Here is a 21443-nt window from a genome sequence, read left to right on the forward strand (position 1 = left end):
GCAGGTCCCTAGCCCCATCCAGAGGCTGCTTCTGGTGGCTTCATCTCCGGGGTTCTAATGGCTAAGTGCCCTGTCTCCTCCCACAAGGTTCACTGTGCTGCATGATGGCCCACCTCTGGCCTGGCCACAAACATGAGGGGGCACCATTCAACCCTCCTGGGCCCCACCCTGCTGCCAGTAGACCCCAGGTGCTCCTTTGACATGGTTGGGGTGCTATGTGTGTCCTGTAGTATCACAGCAAGGTGGCCTCAGGTCCAGCAGCCCACCTTCTTGCAATGTTTAATTCCTGAGCCTTTTGGCAGGCAGCCTTGGCCCCCCTGAGGATGTTGCAACCTTCACTGCTCATTGGAGGGTGACCTACTCCTAGGGGCACCTGGCCAAATCTGCAGATGGTTTGGGTGTCACGGTAGGGTGGGAGCCCGGGCACCTGAGTGTGCAGGCCAGGGCCACTGCTGGCAGCCAGTGTGATGGAACAACTCCCCTCCAAGGCACCCATGCAAAGGCATGCAGGCCGGGCCAGGCTCACCTGTTAATCTGCGTGACAAAGTGCTTCATCTACTTGAAGGCCATGTCCTGCTCGGTGAAGAGCTGCAAGTAGGCTTCTTGCACCTCATGGTCCTCCTGCTTGAGCAGGGAGCTCAGGCCCTGGTCCTCCTGGCAGACGAACCCACTGGCTGGCCCAGAGCTGTCACTGGGAGTCTGCCTTTGAGGGTCCCCATCCACCACAGGCAAGCTCTTCCAGGATGGGGCAGCCATGGTGGTAATGCAGTGCTAGGTGTAGGACATGGGGTTCAGGTGGCCTGCAGATGGAGAGCAGTCCTGTGAGGCGGGGGTAGGGCCTCCCAGGACCCAGGAAAGAGAACTTCCCGAACAGGACTTGGGTTTTTTTGTGGTACCAGGGATGGAATTGAGGACCTCACGCATGCCAGACAAGTGCTCCATCACTAGTTCTGTCTCAGCCTTTTATTTTCTAATGTTGGGACAGAGTCTCACTAAGTTGCCAAGGCTGTCTTCAAACTTGGTGGTCATTCTGTCTGTTTCCCCATCAGCTGGGGTTGTAGGCATGTGCCACAGGGCCCGACCTCCCCTTTCGGAACTCAATCCACTAAGTTACCCCAAGAAGAGAGTTTCAGTTTGATACTGATACACCTTTAACCACTGTGGCTTTTCCTGCCTGGAAATGCAGACACAGTGGCTGGTACCCCAGCAGCCACACTCTACCATGAGGCGCCCTGAAAGTCAGAGGCCCCATGTAGAGATGGGGTCCAGAAAGAGAGTAGGGCCTGGACCCTGATGCCTATGCAGACACATTACGTCCCTGGACTGTTGGCCCTCAGACACTGTTCTGGGAGGGTACCTTAGTGTGGGTGGAAGCACCATCTCTAACAGACACAGGCAAGTACCTTGCTTGGGGTCAAGGCCAATGAGGGAGGGCTTGCGCCTGAATTGGATGCTGAAGGACCTGCACATGTAGGAGGTCATCTTGGGGTTGAACACCTCCATGAGGTTGACGTGGCAGTTGGTGGGCCAGAAGTTCAGGCTGCACAGCACGTGGGGCTCCAGGGCAGCCTGCTTGAAGGTGGGGACTGACCTGGCTCTTCAACTGAGTTGCAAACTGAGAACAGGACATGGGCTATGAGGTGGGGCGGGGTCTGGAACACCTCTCAGACACACTCCATCCTGGTTGTGGCCAGACATCCCAAATCAGATGGTCAGGAGCTTGATGTCCCTCCTGGGTCACAGGAAGGCCCTGGGAAGGCCAGGAGTGAAGACCTCCCTACTTAGCTGCACCCATTTCTTGAGGTCAGCTGCTGCCCCTGAGCTGCACATGGGCTGCACCTGAGCTATCCTGAGGGAATAATCTCTCTGACCCCAGTGCCCCAGGTTCAGGCAGGGCTGCCTTTCCACCCAGCAGAGACCGCATGAGGCCAGGCAAGGGGCCAGGGCCAAGCCAGCAAGAGCTCCCTTTGAGTCAGTTTCTGAAGGGATACTGCAAACCACTATCTCATTGCCCAAGAGAGAAGCCAATGTGGGGAACAAAGCTGGGGGAGGGAGAGCAGCCGTACTCTTGCATTAGTGTAATGTCTGATTAAGAGCCTGGATACAGTCATGACTGAGGTTCACCTCTGCACTTTTCAGTGACAGAAACCTATAAAATTTCCCATTTGTTTAAGCAAAGTCGGACTGGACTGTGATACCTATAACAACAGCACCCCAGGTGAGATCTCACACCTAGAAGCTGTGGCGGGACCCCACAGGGAGCAGATACCTGTTGGTAGCAGGTGATCCTCTGGTCAATGCTCTCCAGCTTGGTGTTGAAGATGTTGCAGAAGTCATAGTGGGACATGATCATAATGGTGATGCTCATGGCCATGAGCCACCCGCAGTTCTGCAAGAAGGCACTGTCATCTGCAGCTAAGGCCTCTAGTATCTGCAGAGACAGCAGCAGTGACTGAGCACTCACTGGGCCATGAGAGGCCTGGTGCTCTGCCCACACTGCCAGGTCAGGCCTGCTGCCCATGCCACAGACTAGACTGAAGGGACAGTCACCCTCCTCGGCCCCACAGTCACCAAGGGCAGGGACAGGATGAGACCCAAGCAAGGACACACAGTGAGTGGTGCCCAACATGGGAGAACTGCCCCTCCTCCAGGCATTTTGGCGGTGAGGCCAAAGCAGCCTCAGGGCTCCATGATCCTCTCCAGCATGTGGTACCAGATGCCCATGTTGCTCACATACTCACAGATCACCCCAGGTTCCAGGTCCATGTTGTCCACTGTCAGGCTGACCACTGGGCCATCCTCTCACAGATTCAGCTAGGGGCCCAGTCTGCAAGCCAAGGGCAGGCAATGCTGAGGAGAGCACCATGCCATGGCCAGCCAGGCCCTGCCACCTGCACAGCTGGTGGAATGTGGACCATCCCGAGCGCTGTCTACCTCTGCTGCCTGCCACTGTGTGCCACTATCCCGGAGGAGTCTCCTCTAGAATTGACCCCTGTGGGACATTCTCAGTCTGTGTGACTCAGAAGGGGCCCCACCTGCCCCCTATCCCTGAAGTCCATTCCCACATGTGGGCAGAACTCTGGTGGATCTGGGGTTCTGCTGGACCTACAAATGGACTTACAGAGGTCTCTGAGAAGAGATCTAAATGAGGACAGGTACGTAAGTGAAGTGGAACTGTGGAATTTTCCAGGCAATGAGAACAGCAAGTGCAAAGGCCCTGGGGCAGGGATATATTCAGCCAGAGCAAATGGAGCAGAGGGAAAGCAGGAGAGTGCTGGGAGGGGAGGTTGGAGAGCCAGGCTGGAGCTGGCCAAGGCAGGGACTTTGATCTCTGCCCTGAGCAGGAAGGTGTCATCCAGAGGTCTGCTGTCCTGTTTTGGGGGGTGCCTTAGGAGGAGGTGTGAGCAGGCTACTGCAACCATCCTGGTGAAAAGTCATGGCAATGCGGGTAAGTGTTCAGATGCTGGGGGCAGGAGGAAGTGGGTGGATGAGGGTGTTCCTGGGATTGAAGTGTGAGGGTAGGAGAAAGGAAGGTTTAGAGGACACTGGGTGGGGCTGAGAATCTGAAAATATGGAGGGACAGGTCCTAAAGTGAGGCTCCTGTAAGCATCCGGTGGGGAGGCTAAGTGGACAGGTGGGCAACCTGGGCTCAGGCTGAGGTGGCTGCAGTGGCACTGAAGCCTCCCCTGGACTGTGTGAGCACAGTGCAGAGTGAACAGCCCCCAGAGGAGTGGAAGACCTGCACCAGGAGTATCTGACTTCCCACAGGTCCCCAGGGGGCCAAAGGGGCCTCAAGCCATGACACGGGGCCTCATGGCAGTGGAACCACAACACAGCAAAAGAAATGCAGGAGCTTCCAGGAGTCCAGGCAGGTGAGGACACAGACACCCGAGCCCAGAAAGCAAGTAGCCCTCAGCCACCTGGGCTGAGCCTGGAGACTCCCATCCAGAGCATACAATGGTGTCACCCTGAGCCTTGGGTTCTGTGGGTCTGGGGAGCCCCAGGGAATGGGTACAGAACTGCAGCTGTGGAGGCCCAGAGGCCAGGCATGGAGGACACACCCCAGTCCCTCCCTGTCACCCCCACTCCCTGCTACCTGAGGCAGGCTGGTCTTCCTCTGGGGCCTCCTTGCAACAAGAGTCCTCACTGGGGGTCTCCTTGCTGGCTCACACCTCCTGGGCATCCCTATGGGTGTGGAGGATCTAGTGGATGAGGCCCTGGGGAAAGCCACTGTCAGAGGATGTCCAGGAAGGGGGGACAGGGACCAGCTGCCTGGGGACCAGCTGGGCTCAGGCCTGCCAGGGATGCCACCTTGAAGCCTCTCCCAGATGCCACCTGAGTCTCCCAGAGCCTCCAGCGTGGACTGTGACTGCCCCATGCATCAGCCCCAAGAGGGGAACCTTTGGAAAATGTCAGGCTTCCAGTGTCCCCAGGGCCAAGTGACAGCCTGTAGCACAGTAGTTGCCCCAGGAACACCTCAAGATCCAGGGGATGGTTGATGGAGAAGCTGCCCTCCCACAGCCCCAGCTCCAGCCCCACCAAGGACACATGGGCCATCACCACCACTCTGCCTCCATGCCAGGGGTGAGGAGGGAGGTCCTCTTCTGCCACCCAGGTGCTGGATACCAGGTCATGGGGGGACCAGGCTCCTCCCCTGCCCAGTGGACAGGGCCCCCAGGGTTGCCCATGCCTCTGGGGGGCAGCCACAACCCCAATGCCCCCAGCAGGGCTCCCCTCACCCAGCCACTGGCCACTCACCAGCGCCTCTTGGCCGCAACTCTGGAATGCCTGGAAGTGCTTCAGGACCCCCAGGGCACCCTCACTGGCAATGTTGCTGCAGTTGACCTTCAGGATGCACTGGCCGGCACTCAGTTCTGCAGCCTCAGCCTTGGAGCCTGAGGACAGGAGTGAACAGGGTGTGGTGGGCAAGGCAGGCTGCCAGGTGAACTGCAACAACCCCAACTCCCTAGACACCCAGGGTAACTCCCTCCCCGGAGCTGATGGTTCCCTCATGGGTAGCAAGGGAGCTGGCACCCCATTCAGCAGAAGAAGTGGCTCAGAGAGGGGGCAGCTAGCCAAGGTCACATGGCAGGGGCATCCTGCTCTGGACCCAAGCTCAAGTCACTAGAGCTTTGTCTCCTTCAAGGTCCTACATGACCTTGTGGTCCTGGACCAGGGTCAGCCCCGTGTGGCAGAGGAAGCAAGGCCTCATGGAGGAACAGCAACCCCTAGGTCTCAGGGTCAGAAGCCATAACTCGAGCCATTGCTGCCAGTCACCAGGTGCACATCGTCCCTCCCATGGTTCCTGAGCACCAGCCCTGCCCCTAGGGCCTCAGGGTTGATGTGACATGCAATCTCTGCCTTGGAAGGCAAGGTGACAAGGGCACCTGGCTTTTGGGCTGGGTCACACCCTGCTCTCCACTGTCCTTCATCCAGCACTACTCAACATACTGGGCTCCAGGTCCTCATCTCCAAGACAGGACATCAATACAACCACTCATGGGGTTCCTGAGGGATCCAGGGAGTTGAAAAGGGAAAAGGTTCACCAGCAAGTGGTTCTTGGCAAGGGCTCAGGAAACACCAGTGCCTTGCTATACTTGACTGCAAGGCCAGGACCTGGACTGTCCCCCAAAGGCCTGGACCCAGCTGGGTGCTTTCTCAGAGGGGGTGGAAACATAAAGAGGGGGCCAAGGCCACACTGCCAGCCCTTTCTATTGTGAGACAGGGTCTCACAAACCTGCCGAGCTAGTCTTACCTTTGTGATCCTCCCATCTCAGCCTCCTGAGGGACTGGGATCACAGGCATGTGCAGTGCCAAGCCAACCTTTCCTCCTATGAGTCGATGGCTCTGAGTGTTTCATCATAGCAGGTGCAAAGATCACTGACACCCACTCACACTATCGCAGAAGCCTCCACATGCACTAGCGCCACTGGGACTGAAGGGCCACCCTGAGCACTATGGGATGCCAGCAGCATTCTGGTCTGACCCAGATCTAATGACAATCTTCCTCAGTACTGCCAGATGTCCTGTGGAGAAAGAGGCAAGTCACCCCCAGTCAAGAACTGCTGCTTTAAAGTTAAATGACCCCTTCAAAATGACATCAACTTTTCAGGAGCCTTCTGCACTTTCTTAGAGAACAGATTCTAGAAGCATAACTCTAACCTCAAAAGTGACAATTAATCTTGAAACTTTAAAAGGGGCCTATGTGTACAATGCTGGCCCAGCACTGTGGACCTGCTTGGTTTCCTCTCCAAGGCAGAGGGCCCCTGAGACCACAGAAGGCAGTGCAGGGGGCAGAGTCCTGGAGTTGGTGGCCTGGGGCTGCAGCTTGCACCTGTGGGACAAAGATTCACATTTCTGGCTCCTCTCAACAAGCCCAGTCTGGCAGGAGTGGGCCCAATTTCTGCCTGGGAATACGGAACCTGAAGGGTGTCAGCTTCTTCATGGAGGGACAGGTGCTCTCTGCTGAGTCATCCTCTCTGCTCACTGCATCCCTCTGGGCTCACTCCACCCAGGTGTGATCAGTGTCTGAAACCTCTACTTCAGGAAGGACACAAATGCCATGACTCACTAGCAAACCGAGCCAGGGAGTAAGGGTCCAGGCCACTCGGAAATTGTATGATGCAGACAGCCTTTCCCCAGGGCCACTGCCGGTCAGCAGGGTTCCCACTCACCTCTCCCCACGGTGTAAAAACAGGGTGGGGTGGCTCCCCAGATCTGGAAGCACAGGGCCTCAGGGTGGTCAGGATCTTTGATGGTCCTGAAGCAGGCACCAGGGACAGGTAAGGCATAGGAAAGCAGCAACACTTCCCACAACCCAGGGCCACCTCGGGGCCCAGCCTCTGAGGCTTCTGGGAAACTCGGCCCAGGCTTGCCACTCCCACAGGAGGAGAAATGCAGTTGACCAGAGTCCACACCACCAATCCTGGGCCTGAGAGTCCCAAAATTCCACCAGGCTGCCCATACCATTCCCCATCCCAGGAGCCACTGGTGGCCAGACCAGTACCCTACCAGTCAGCAGTGCTGACTCACTATGGAAAAGGCAGGGTGAGAAGTGACCCAGCTCAGCTTGGTGCTGTCCCCAGAGAAGCACCCAGTGGGGCTCCTAGTGAGGGACTGGAGAGGCCTGTTGCAGCCACACTGAGGCCCGCTCCCCACCATGGTAGAGAGGGTCATACTTGTCAGGGTGGGTGGTGGGTGTCCTCTGTCCAGGACACCCCTGCCCAGGATGTGTCCTCAGTCCTGCCTTCATCCCTCCTGTTCCCACCTGCCCAATGAAGCAATCCCATGATCCTATACCCCAGCCCCAGGTGCTTCAGAACTTTGAAGAGATGGTCATGCCTGGTGCCCTCTGCCACTGGCACAGTCAACCACACAGGGACCTAACTTCCTGAACCAGCTCGCCTTTGACTGAAATAACCACATTCAAAATGCCCACACTCCCACAGGGGAACACTGGCCTCGAGTAAAAGGGAGACTTGGACAACAGGTGCATGATTTGAAAGTAGAGGACTCGCCCTCAACCTCGACCTCCCCACCTTCAGCCACCGAAACCCGGAACCTCCAGCTGCTCTCCAGAGGGCTCACATGGGCACAGGGCCCCCACAGCCGGGACCCCACAGGCTGGCCCCCACTGCCTGGCTGGTTTCCTCACCCTGTCACTCGGTTGCACCCCTCAGCTTCCTTGCTGGTCCTCAAACATGCCAGGGACAGTCCTACCACAGACCTATGCACCTCTGCCTGGAACCTCCTCCCCCAGAATTCCTCCAAGGAGTCCCAGTTCCTGTCAGCCTCTCTGTGTCCACTGCACAGCCCAGTCCACTCACAGCTCTGTCTGTTCACAGCTCACTTAGTCACCCAGCTTGGGACATATCTCACACCCCTACCTGTGTACTTTTTCCCTGACCCTGTCCCCCAACTTGATTGGAGGCCCACAAAGGGTAGAAACTGTGTCCACACGAATAGGTCCACATGCCCAGGGCCTGAAGGCCCCTAGGCACAGCCAGAGCTCATGTCCCATGGTGGCCGCAGGGACAGGACACCCACAGGGCCACCAGCTCTTGCCCCACCAGCACCCCAGCATGGAACCTCCTCAGCACACCAGCAGGGTTGGGGGACACTCACTATTTGGCCTTGGTTGTGCAGGGGGCAGTGGGAGCAGAAGCACTTGTTGAGGAGGTACTCCACCTTGGAGAAGGGCCGCAGCAATACAAGGTTCTTGTTGTTAGAGTACATCTTCCTGCTCTCCAGCAGGCCAGTCATATTGGGGACCACAGAGCAGATGGGCATGTGGTTATTAACCATGCTTTCCACAGCGAAGGACCCTCCCTGTGTTTGTTAGGACAGGGCAGCCCTGCAGGCCACAGTGGCTCCCCTGCGGAAAGCACTGAAGGCACAAGTTCTGTACAGCAGCTGCAGAGGGTGGCCTGACTGGCGGGGCCAAGCTTGGCATCCAACAGAGTGGCCACCTGGTGACTGCTCCTCTCATGGGGGCTCCTGGAATGGCAGGTGCAGTCCCACCTCCCACCCAGGAGAAGCTTTGACCTGGGTCTCAGTCCCGCCTCCCACCCGGCCCTCCTCCAGTCCTGCCCAGGAGGCCCTGCCTCATCCAGGGCACAGCAAGGAACTCCTACTTGAGCTGCCACTATTTGAGTTTTTTATCATCAAAGATCTTTGGTAAACTAACTCAGAACATGAGCGTTCCCAGTGCCTCTGTGCAGAGCCAGCAGTGGGCGCCGGTGGGCCACGCAGGAGCACACTGAGTTGGGGGGTGCCCTCCCACTCCCTGGTACTTGCAGGAGTCCTGGGCCCAGTTTCCCCAAGTAGATGAGAGAAGCAGCACCGATGTCCCCAGATCTGCCAAGCTGCCCCCTCCCACCTGCACACAGCCCCTGCCAGCAGCCGGGAGGCCTCACCTCTGACAACGAGCCCCTCTGGACTAACTTCACTGCCACGCCCTTGTTCTTCTTCTCATTGTTGAAGCCGAGGTCTTCCTCCTGGGGCAGAATCTGAGGGCCCGAAGCAGACCTGGTGAGGCACCCCACCCTGTCCCCATGGCACTGAGACCCTGCCATCTCCTCATGTCCCAGGGCCACTGGGGAGGGGTGAAGATGGGGGGTCTGCAGAACAGCAGCCAGACTAGGCCAACTGTGCATAGTAGGTGCTCAGTAGATACCTGAAGTGAGGCCATCATCCCACTCCCACCAGAGCCTGGTGTATTCATCCAATCTGTCACCCCTTCCTCCTGCCAGCCTAGGAACAGTCTCCTTCCTTCCATGTTACTGTCTCCTGTCCACTGGCAAACCATAGGTGCTCAATAAATGACTTAATGAATAAAACAGACCCAGAACATAGCCATGGATGTGGAAAAGAAACTCAGAGAGCAGCAGCCCCTTTCCTGCTGGAAGAAGGTCCTGGGGCTCTTTGGGGACAGAGTCCCTGCATCTCATACATGCCAGGTGCTGCACAGGGTGGTAGATAGCTACTGGACATGGCAGACGCAACAGCCCTGCCCCCTGCAGTTTTGTAGCTGACGATCACAGGGGGCCAGACCTTGGCACAGAGGCATGCTCAGCCCAAATAAAAGCAAAGCAGCTACAGGCCAGGGCAAGGCGTGGGGCCACAGGGCTGCCCTGGAGCAGAGAACTGGACACCACAGTGGGGGAATGCACCAGGCAGCAGGCCGGAGTGCCACTGCCCAGAATGAGGAGCAGGACCAAGGTGACAGGCGTTGAGATGGAGCTGGGGAGGCAGGATCTCCCAGGCCACTCTGAGCTTTTGCAGCCCACCCTACATGTGCTGGGGAGCCCTGGAGGAATTGGGGGAACAGCAGCCCCCACAAAGAAGGCAGTGGGCATCTTCCCATCTGGAAGACCAACTCCACCTGGGCGGGAGTGAGCGACCCATTCTGAGCTCCTGTCCACCACCAGCTGGAGCCACACATTAGGAGGGGCTGGTGTTCACCAGCGGGCGGGCAGAGAACAGGGCTGTGGGGCTAGGTGGGCACACTTTCTGCACAGTTTGAGACCTCCGGGAACTGCAGACAGTGACAGCCACTGAACACTGGCAGCACATGTCAGGCCAAAGGCCCTGGGGTGCAGGGGAGTGACTTTGGGAGGCCACCCCTGGGCTCAGCACAGGCTGTGCATGCAGGTAGGATAGGAGGAGCTGGAATGCCAGGGAGGGTGCTTGGCAGCCCCAGCATGAGTGAGGAGGACACATGGCCAAAGTAGTGAACTTGCCTCCCAGCCACCTAGAATCCCCAGGAGTGCTGGGAAGGAAGGAGGCTGGCTTAGCCCTGCTCCAACCAGCAACCAACAGCTGCTTGGCCAGGATATTCTCTACAAGCTTGAAGTCACTGCAAAGCTGTTTGTTCTTGCTGCTGGTCCCCTCCATGTCCTTGTCAGCATGGAAGTGGAAGTACGGGGACTCATCCTTGAACTTCCTCGTCTCCAGCACTGCAGACCCAGACACACAATTGGCACTCAGACTCCCCGCCCACATGTCAGTCGCACTTACTAGCTGGGTAGCACTTGGGTGGGTTTCCTTTTGCCCAAGTCCTAAATTCTTTTTTTTTTTTTTTTTTTTTGTTTGCAGTGCTGGAGATTGAACCCAGGACCTTGTGCTTGCTTGCACGGTAAGCACTCTACCAACTGAGATATCTCCCCAGCCCTCAAGCCCTAACTTTATTAGAATGGAATCACATGCCAATACTAACCTACTAGAATATCTCACATAAGGACCTGGATTTCTGCCTTCTCTTGAAAAAGCTGAACCTACCCCACATGCTCCATAGAACAAACCAGGGTCACAAAAATAAACTGTGTGGGACTGGACAGAAGAAAGCAGGCACACAGGCGAAGGAGAAGAATCACTTAAGGGGATTGCATGTCCAAGGAACTCAGGACGTGATAGGTGGTAAAGTATTGTGGGGATCAACCCTGCAGAAGGGACTCTAACTCGGGAAAGAATAAACCAGATCCCTACCTCACACCACACAGAACAGTGTACGGGGTGGGAGACCTGATGGTGAACAGTGAAACTAAAGCTGACCAAGCAAATGCTAGCTACCTCAGGGCTAATGCAGGTATCAGAAACAAATCAAGGGGTGGCAACTCGAGGCTCCAGGGCCATGTCTGGCCCACTGTCTGTTCTTACAAATAAAGTTTTATTGGAAACAGACCCATCCATCTGTGGACATAAGGTCTGCAACTGGCAGACACAAGTCACAATGTCAAAGTTGGACATGTGTGACAGAGGTCATAAGGCACACAGGGCCTAAATTCCCACTATCTGTCCCTTTACAGAAAAAATTGCTGACTTCTATACCAGAAAGAGCCAGGAAAATGAATAGGCATGACCAGTATGCAGCTTGACCCTTGGCCTGAGATCCAGCAGACACCTACATGCCAGGCACTCAAGAGTGGCAGGGTGTGCTTAGCCCTTCTACTCCTTGGGCAGATAGAAAAATTTTGCATCCCTTTAACAGATGGAAAGACAGACTTAATAAATATGCCCAAGATCACAGAGCCAGCAGGCAGCACTAGGACCCCACCCAGGCCCCTCCTTTCCCTGTGCTGCCCCCCAGGTCTATCAGTGGGACTGGTGAAATACACACTGGGAAAATTAAGGCTCAGTTAGGTTAGGGTGGCTGCCTAAGGCCAGCAGGTTCCTGAGACAAGGAGAACCAGGTACCTAGACTGGAGACATCTCATCCCTAAAGACAGGGCATCAGGTGACTGAAGGGAAGACAGAGGAAATGTCTCCTCCTCCTGGTCCCCAGGACACTCACCAGGACCTTACCTGTCTGGCCACCCTATCACCTCTTTGGAGAAAACAGACACATGAATTGCTACTTTCCCAGAGTTGGGGAGTCAGGTTCCAGGGGGCCAGCTGGTTTGGCCTCCACTGTAAACATGAAACTAGAAGATTCCTGGAGTGCGAGGAACAGCTTCAGAGCTATGGCTGGCTGACAGATCTGTGAAATGCCCTGGAATTTCTCAGGTCCACGAGCTCAGCCAGGTGAGGCCCAACCTCCACCTCTCCATGGAGGTCACTGGCCAGGACTTGTGAGCTGCAGACCTGGTGTCTGATCCCTGCTCAGCCCCTTGCTGACCACATGTGTGTCCAGCCTCATTCACATGGAAAAGAGCACATGACTTTCCAGCTGTGAGGCTTAGGGTGGACCAACCTCTGGGTGCCTCCCTGGGACAGGTGGCTCCATGCCACAGGAGGTCTCCCTGAGGCTCCCTCTGTACCCTGCCCTGCATTCTGCCAAGGCCACAATCCTGGGATTTGGCCCTTTTCCCTATTTTAGACTAATCTTAAGGTTGCAAGAGGGGCAGGGAAACAGGGCCTTCACCCTGCAATTTTCCCCCAGGGCCCCAGAGGGCATCAAGACTGCCTGGGCGCCCCCCTGTGGAATGTCCTCCCTGCAACCTTCCCCAAATAGCATTGGGGGTGAAACCCAAATTACCCTCACCTACAAACAAGAGTCCTGCCCAGCTGGCTGGTGGGAGAGCAGAGCTGGTGGAAGGCCCCACAGGGACTAGGGTGGCTCCTGGGAAACAGTGAGCCAGGGCAGCAGGAAGGAGTCCTGCCCCACAGAACTATGGCAGATGGCAAGGCCTCCAGCAGAAAGCTGAGGAAACTGGGGCTAGAGGGTGGGGCCCAGCCTAGGGGATCAGCAGAGGCAGCCCCACCTGTAGTCACAAGGCAGACCACAGGGCCAGAACAACATGGCCCACACCTTTTTCCTTAAATAAACTTTTATTGGCACATGGACATGCCCACTTGTTTGCTCATTATCTGTACCTGCTTTTGTGCTACAAAGGCAGAGGTGAGCAGCTGTGCCAGAGACCTTGTGACCCCCAGAGGCCTCAGCATTTACCCCTCAGCCCTTCACAGAGCTAAGAGTACCAAGCTCTGAGACAGATCAGAAAAACAGCATCTATCAAGAACTCTGTGAGGCCCTGAGTCTCTTGACCCAACTCTTCTCCTACCTCTGCTGCTACCGCCCAGCCTGAGCCATGACGCCTCAGCCCTAGACCTCCTTAAGGCCACTACCTCTGCCTTCCCACAGACCACACTCCACCTGCATGACACAGAAGGATCTAGAAGACAACCAAATCACCATGTCCCTCCTGTCCAGAACATTCTGGGACTCCACCTCGTTTAGAGTAAGAGTCCAAGATCTCTCACATGCCACCATCCTGGAACATTCCAGAAGACACACTTCTTTGTGTCTGACTGGTACACACATGACTGTGACCTGTCCTGTTCACTGCTGCGCCAGCACTTGGCACCAAGCCTGGAACACGGTGGGCAACCAGCACAGTATGGAAGGACATGCAGGCTTGGCTGCAGGGAAGAAAGGGCCCCTGAACCCCGGCCCCACAGGGAATGGTGCAGGGGGCTGGCTGGCAGCAGGAGCTTCATTCTGGTGCCAGGAGCAGAAGCTCTGAGTGACAGGCAGGGAAGACAGGGCATGCTGGGGCAGAGACCCAAGGAAGGGTTACCATGGTGCATGAAGCCATTGTTGCACAGGCCCACGCTGAGCACCACGGCCTCTTCCTGTGTCTGGCAGTCCCCCTAGTGGGGAACAAGAAGGGGACAGTGGGATCAGGTTAGTTGGCAATTCTGAGTCGCAATCCCGCCCAGAGCCACCTGCCCAACCTCCACACACGCCACCTCCCTTGAAGTCGCCTTTCACTTGGGGCATTGTTCCTACAACTGAAAACCTGCCAAACTGGCACCATCAGAACAAGGGACACGGGTCCTCTCAGGGAATGACCCACTTCCTCCCAAGAAGCCTTGCCCCCTGCACCACCAACCCCACTAAATTATCCAGCATCATTTCTATTGCTTGCAACCCAAGTAATCTCAAAACAGTTGGCAAAGGGAGAGTGTGGAAGGGTAGCAGATGGAACAGCAGGGACAAAGAAGCAGAGGAGGAAGGAGCTCAAAACCACAGGAGAAACCAGGAGCAGCAGGGTCAACCAGAGAACAACCAGGCCAGGCCTGTGGGGGCTGGAAGCCTGCGGTGAGTCCCAAGTGCTGGGAACAGGGTCTACAGAGTCCACTCAGCACTGTGAACTGAGAAAGGGGCTGCCAGTGGGGGAGCTCAGGTGCTGACTGGAGGCCCCTCCAGCCTCCCCATCCAAACCACCAGCCCAGTGAGCAGCAGAGCATTCTGCTGCCCCTCCCTGTCAGCAGTCTGAGGGTGTGAAGGGCAATTTCCCAGGTGCAGGGGACACAACTACTCTTTCAGAGGCTGCTGCTGCCAAGCACAGGCCAGACCCTGAGCACGAACTGGGTCATCTCTGGCCTCGAGGTTCACTGAGCTGCTGCGATGCTGACTCAAGAGACAAGCTGCTCCCCATGTACTCCAAGTCAGCCAGTAGCTGGAGAGCCAGTGAGCTAAGAACCAGGCCAAGGAAGGCACCCAGAGGGGCTGCATCTGGAGCAGCCACCCCCAGCTGTGTGGAAGAGCAGGAGGGACAGCTGGGGCACAGGTGGTGCAGGCCCAGTTCAGCAACCTGGGAGGCCAAGCCAGCATCTGGAGCCCACCTGGCTTCTGAGGTGCTCATGGCCTGGACCCCCCCCATCAAAGGACCTGGGGCAGGTGACAAGCAAGGCCCTCACCCCAGCAGAGTGGACTCAGGTTAGAGCGGCAGGCCCTGGATTCCTCATCTGGATAGCAAGCCCGCCATCTCTGGTTGGCAGCCACTACTGGTGGCACTTTCTCCCCTCCAGGGCAAGGCACAAGCTGCACCAGGCTCACCAGGGTCCTTGGCCCTGTCTCCCCACTCGCTTGCTCATCTTCAGGCTCCAGCCACCTGGTCCCCTGCTGCTCATGCCACATACCCATGGCCTGGGGCCTTGCTCTTTTCTCCAGCTGGAGGGTCCACTCCGGGCTTTCCAGGCCTGGACACCAGGTCGCCTGCTCCAAGTCCATCCCCTAACATACCTAGAACATCCCCCACGTCCTTCCCAGCATGTCTTCCCCAGGAACACTCAGCTCGTCCCTCTCAATGCCACCATGTTATCTACACTGCACAATCAGAAATGAATGCCTGTCTGCTTTGTTTAAAGTCTCTCTCTCCTGAGGGGTTGGCACTGTGCAGGCAGGGGCCTGGTGCCTTGCCCGTGCACCCTCACCACCTAGAAAAATTCTATCCCTGAACTTGCATGACACGTGGAAGCATGTAGTGGGAAGGAGGGGAAAGGAGGAAGGCAGGAGTGGGGTGAAGCTGGGCAGCTGACCCTGAGGCCCCCTCTATGTGGCTTCTGTGCCTCTAAAACAGGAATCATTGCATAACACCCCAGAGCTCTTGGCAGCATGAAATGAGCCACTTCAGGGGGAACCCCTGGGATTGAGGCAGCAGAGGTACAGAAAATGCCACCATGGGACAGTTGGGGAAAGACCCTCGGCATGAATCTGAGGACTCTATAAACATGCTAGATCCCGCTCGCTGCTCAGCACCTGTTGGTCTGGGTGCTCAAGCCAAAGGTCATCACTCTGATCGACCCACTTTATGGGGGGAAACTGAGGCACAGGCAGGCTGGGCAGGCTGTCCCAGGTGCACTGAGGCATGAAGACCTTTCAGGGCAGGGTTATCCCCACCACCATGTCATGGCTGGGGACACAGGTTCAAAGGACCTGGGGCAGGATTGGTCTGTGGCCCAGAGCTATAGCCAGGACTCATGTCCCTGTTCAGCTCTCCTACTCCAGCCCTCGCCACCCACACTGGGAGCCCTGCTGCCATCAGCACCCACCTTCTGTCTGGAAGAGTGGCAGGTGGGCTGATGCAGTCTGCCAGGTCAGTGCAGGCATCAGCACATCTGTGCCCTCCGTGCCTGGTTCCACAGGCTGGCCCTGCTCTCTCCAATTGCATCCCACCACCCCTGCCCCCACTGGGTGTCCTGGAGCCCAGGCAGTGCAGTGGCGGGAGTGAAGGAGTGTGACCTCCACCCTGCTCTTGCTGTGACCCTGGTAGTCAGTTCCTGGATCTCTCTTCAAGGTCGGGCCCCACCCACATTTGTGTTCAGATTTGGAATCTGCACCGGAGGGGTTCATGTGTAGATCACCAGAGTTGTCATCGGTACAGAGCATCTTACAGTTGAATTATTCTGAGACTGCTATTGTTGCTTTTAACAGGAAAGAGAAAAAATATCAGGCTACTATCAAAAGTCACACATGGTCAGAGTGTACCTACTGGTATGGTAATTTACTTTTTACTATAGATTGGCTTTGCACAAGAACCAGAAAGACAACTTCTCTTCAGACACCAGTAACAATTCATAGAGGAACTATATTTCTTCCTGTACTGTACTTCATCTTTTACTCTCCAAACAGCTTTTTAACCAATGACTTTCGAACAGAGGGTGTGAATTATCATAATCACTTAGGGGAATGTCCGAATTTGATGGCAGTTTGTTATTATATGAGGGGAATCTATTGGGGGTGATGTAATAAGAACCACTATTTCAGTCCCTTGTTTTAAGTATTCTTTTTTTTCTTCTCTTTTTTTATTGTAAACAAATGTGATACATGTTGTTTCTCTGTTTGCACATGGCATAAAGGCATACCATTTGTGTAATCATAAATTTACATAGGGTAATGCTGTTTGATTCATTCTGTTATTTTTTCCCTTCCCCCCTACCCCTCCCACCCCTCTCTTCCCTCTATACAGTCCTTCCTTCCTCCATTCTTGCCCCCTTCCCTAACCCTAACTCTAACCCTAACACTAACCCCTCCCACTCCCCATTATGTGTCATCATCCACTTATTAGCGATATCATTCGTCCTTTGGTTTTTTGAGATTGGCTTATCTCACTTAGCATGATATTCTCCAATTTCATCCATTTGCCTGCAAATGACATAATTTTATCATTCTTTATGGCTGAGTAATATTCAATTGTATATATATATATATATATATATATATATATATATATATATATACCACAGTTTCTTTATCCATTCATCAATTGGTTCCACAATCTGGCTATTGTGAACTGAGCAGCTATGAACATTGATGTGGCTGTATCTCTGTAATATGCTGCTTTTAAGTCCTTTGGGTATAGGCCGAGGAGTGGGATAGCTGGGTCAAATGGTGGTTCCATTCCAAGTTTTCTAAGGAGTCTCCACACTGCTTTCCAGAGTGGCTGCACTAATTTGCAGCCCGACCAGCAATGTATGAGTGTACCTTTCTCCCCACATCCTCGCCAACACCTGTTGTAGGTTGTATTCTTGATAATCGCCATTCTAATTGGGGTGAGATGGAATCTTATGGTGGTTTTGATTTGCATTTCTCTTATTACTAGAGATGTTGAACATTTTTCCATATGTTTGTTGATTGCTTGTAGATCTTCTTCTGTGAAGTGTCTATTCATTTCCTTAGTTCATTTGTCGATTGGATTACTTACATTCTTGGTGTAGAGTTTTTTGAGATCTTTATAAATTCTGGAGATTAGTGCTCTATCTGAAGTATGATTGGCAAAGATTTTCTCCCACTCTGTAGGCTCTTTCTTCGCATTGCTGATAGTTTCCTTTGCTGATAGAAATCTTTTTATTTTGAATCTATCCCAGTTGTTGATTCTTGCTTTTATTTCTTGTGCTATGGGAGTTCTGTTGAGGAAGTCTGGTCTTAAGCCGACATGTTGAAGCTCTGGACCTACTTTTTCTTCTATAAGATGCAAGGTCTCTGGTCTGATTCTGAGGTCCTTAATCCATTTTGAGTTTAGTTTCATGCATGGTGAGAGATATGGGTTTAGTTTCATTCTGTTGCATATGGATTTCCAATTGTCCCAGCACCATTTGTTGAAGAGGCTATCTTTTCTCCATTGCATATTTTTGGCCCCTTTGTCTAGTATGAGAAAATTGTATTTATTTGGGTTTGTGTCCATGTCCTCTATTCTGTACCATTGATCCACCATTCTATTTTGGTACCAATATCATGCCATTTTTGTTACTATTGCTTTGTAGTAGAGTCGAATATCTGGTATTGCAATACCCCCTGCTGCACTCTTTCTGCCAAGGATTGTTTTAGCTATTCTGGGTTTTTTATTCTTCCAGATGAATTTCATAACTGCTTGCTCTATTTCTGCAACAGTACATCATTGGGATTTTAATTGGAATTGCATTGAATCTGTATAGCACTATTGGTAGTATGGCCATTTTGACAATATTAATTCTTCCTATAAAAGAACATGGAGATCTTTCCATCTTCTGAGGTTGTCTTTAATTTCTTTCTTTAGTGTTCTGTAGTTCTAATTGTAGAGGTCTTTCACCTCTTTTGTGAGATTGACTCCCAAGTATTTTAATTTTTTCTATGCTATTGTGAATGGGGTAGTTTTCCTTAATTCTCTTTCTGAAAATTCATCACTTATGTATAAAAATGTCTTAGATTTATGTGCCTTGATATTATATCCTGCTATTTTACTGAATTCACTTATGAGATCTAAAAGTTTTCTGGTGGAATTTCCTGGTTCCTCTAAGTATATAATCATATCATCAGCAAATAGGGATAGTTTGAATTCTTCTTTTCCTATTCGTATCCCTTTAATTTCTTTGGTCTCTCTAATTGCTCTGGCTAGAGTTTCAAGGAAGATATTGAAAAGAAGTGGTGAAAGAGGGCATCCCTCCCTTGTTCCAGTTTTTAGGGGGAATGCTTTCAGTTTTTCACCATTTAAAATGATATTAGCCATGGACTTAGCATAGATGGCCTTTACAATGCTAAGGAATGTTCCCACTATCCCTATTTTTTCTAGTGTTTTGAGCATGAAGGGGTGCTGTATTTTATCAAATGTTTTTTGTGCATCTATTGAAATAATCATGTGATTCTTGACTTTAAGTCTATTGATGTGGTGAATTACATTTTTTGATTTCCTGATGTTGAACCAACCTTGCATCCCTGAGATGAAACCCACTTGATCATGGTGCACTATCTTTTTAATATGTTTTAGTATGCAATTTGCTAAAATTTTGTTGAGAATTTTTGCGTTGATGTTCATTAAGTATATTGGTCTGAAATTTTCTTTCCTCGATATGTCTTTGTCTGGTTTAGGTATCAGGGTAATATTGGCTTCATAGAATGAGTTTGGGAGGGTTCCCTCCTCTTCTATTTTATGGAATACTTTGAGAAGTATTGGAATGAGCTCTTTTTTAAAGGTTTTGTAGAACTCGGCTGAGAACCCATCTGGTCCTGGACTTTTCTTTGTTGGTAGGCTTTTGATGACTTCTTCTATTTCATTACTTGAAATTGGTCTATTTAAATTGTGTATGTCCTCCTCGTTCAGTTTAGGCAATTCACATGTCTCTAGAAACCTGTTGATGTCTTCGAAATTTTCTATTTTGTTGGAGTATAGATTTTCAAAATAGCTTCTAATTATGTTTTGTATTTCAGTCGTGTCTGTTGTGATATTTCCTTGCTCATTCTGAATTTTAGTGATTTGGGTTTTCTCTCTTCTTCTCTTTCTTAATGTGGCTAAAGATTTATCAATTTTGTTTATTTTTTTTGAAGAACCAACTATTTATTTTGTCAATTTTTTGTATTGTTTCTTTTGTTTCAATTTTGTTGATTTCAGCTCTGAGTTTAACTATTTTCTGTCTTCTACTACTTTTGGTGTTGTTCTGTTCTTCTTTTTCTAGGGCTTTGAGCTGTAGTGTTAGGTCATTTATTTGTTGAGTTTTACTTCTTTTATTAAATGCGCTCCATGAAATAAATTTTCCTCTAAGTACTGCTTTCATAGTGTCCCAGAGATTTTGATATGATGTTTCTTTGTTCTCATTTACCTCTAAGAATTTTTTAATTTCCTTCTTAATATCTTCTGTTATCCATTCATCATATAATAGCATATTGTTTAATCTCCAGGTGTTGGAGTAGTTTCTGTTTTTTACTCTTTCATTTATTTCTAACTTCAATCCATTATGATCTGATATAATACAAGGTAGTGTCTCTATCTTCTTGTATTTGCTAACATTAGCTTTGTGCCATAAAATATGGTCTATTTTAGAGAAGGATCCATGTGCTGTTGAGAAGAAAGTGTATTTGCTCCTCGTTGGATGGTATATTCTATAAATGTCTGTTAATTCTAAATTATTGATTGTGTTATTGAGATCTATGTTTTCTTTGTTCAATTTTTGTTTGGAAGATCTTTCCAGTGGTGAGAGAGGCGTGTTAAAGTCACCTAGTATTATTGTGTTATGGTCTATCTGGTTTCTAAAATTGAGAAGGATTTGTTTGACATACATGGATGAGCCACTGTTTGGGGCATAGATGTTTATGATTGTTATATTTTGCTGATTTATGCTTCCCTTAAGCAGTATGAAATGTCCTTCTTTATCCCTTCTGACTATCTTTGGCTTGAAGTCCACATTATCTCAAATGAGGATGGATACTCCAGCTTTTTTGATGAGTCCATGTGCATGGTATGTTTTTACCCATTCTTTCACCTTTAGTCTATGGGTATCTCTTTCTATGAGGTGAGTCTCTTGCAGGCAACATATTGTTGGATCTTTCTTTTTAATCCAATCTGCCAGTCTATGTCTTTTGATTGATGATTTCTGGCCATTAACATTCAGGGTTATTATTGTGATATGATTTGTATTCCCAGGCATTTGGTTCATTCTTTTAATTTTATTTATTTATTTATTTTTTGAACAGAACTTGGTTCCTTCTTTATTTGACAGTTCCTTTAGGATAATTCCTCCCTATGCTGATTTGCTTTTTTGTTTTTTATCTCTTCCTCATGAAATATTTTGCTGAGAATGTTCTGTAATGTTGGCTTTCTTTTTGTAAATTCTTTTAGCTTTTGTTTATCATGGAATGATTTTATTTCATCGTCAAATCTGAAGATAAGTTTTGCTGGGTATAAGATTCTTGCTTGGCATCCATTTTCTTTCAGGGCTTGAAAAATGTTGTTCCAGGCCCTTCTAGCTTTTAGGGTCTGGATTGAAAAATCTGCTGATATCCGAATTTGTTTCCTCCTGAATGTAATTTGCTTCTTTTCTCTCACAGTCTTTAAAATTCTGTCTTTATTTTGTATGTTAGTTATTTTCATTATAATGTGCCTTGGTGTGGATTTGTTGTAATTTTGTGTATTTGGAGTCCTATAAGCCTCTTAAACTTGATTTTCCATTTCATTCTTCATGTTTGGGAAATTTTCTGATATTATTTCATTGAAGAAGTTGTTCATTCCTTTTGTTTGTTTCTCTGTGCCTTCCTCAATCCCAATAATTCTCAAATTTGGCCTTTTCATGATATCCCATAGTTCTTGTAGATTCTGTTCATGATGTCTTACCATCTTCTCTGTTTGTTCAACTTTGTTTTCAAGGTTAAATATTTTTTCTTCAATATCTGAGGTTCTGTCTTCCAGGTGTTCTATCCTTTTGGTTATGCTTTCTATGGAGTTCTTAATTTGGTTTAATGTTTCCTTCAT

The 21443-nt window shown here is 51.2% G+C and overlaps 1 pseudogene; it reads right to left on the reverse strand.

Annotated features, from left to right (window-relative positions):
• The window catches only part of LOC124973292 (phosphatidylinositol 3,4,5-trisphosphate-dependent Rac exchanger 1 protein-like), a 30515-nt pseudogene extending 16795 nt beyond the window's left edge, over window positions 1-13720 (reverse strand).
• Between the last annotated feature and the right edge of the window lie 7723 nt (window positions 13721-21443).

The sequence above is a fragment of the Sciurus carolinensis genome (genome assembly GCF_902686445.1).
Source record: "Sciurus carolinensis chromosome 14 unlocalized genomic scaffold, mSciCar1.2 scaffold_115_arrow_ctg1, whole genome shotgun sequence".
NCBI classification, from domain to species: domain Eukaryota; kingdom Metazoa; phylum Chordata; class Mammalia; order Rodentia; family Sciuridae; genus Sciurus; species Sciurus carolinensis.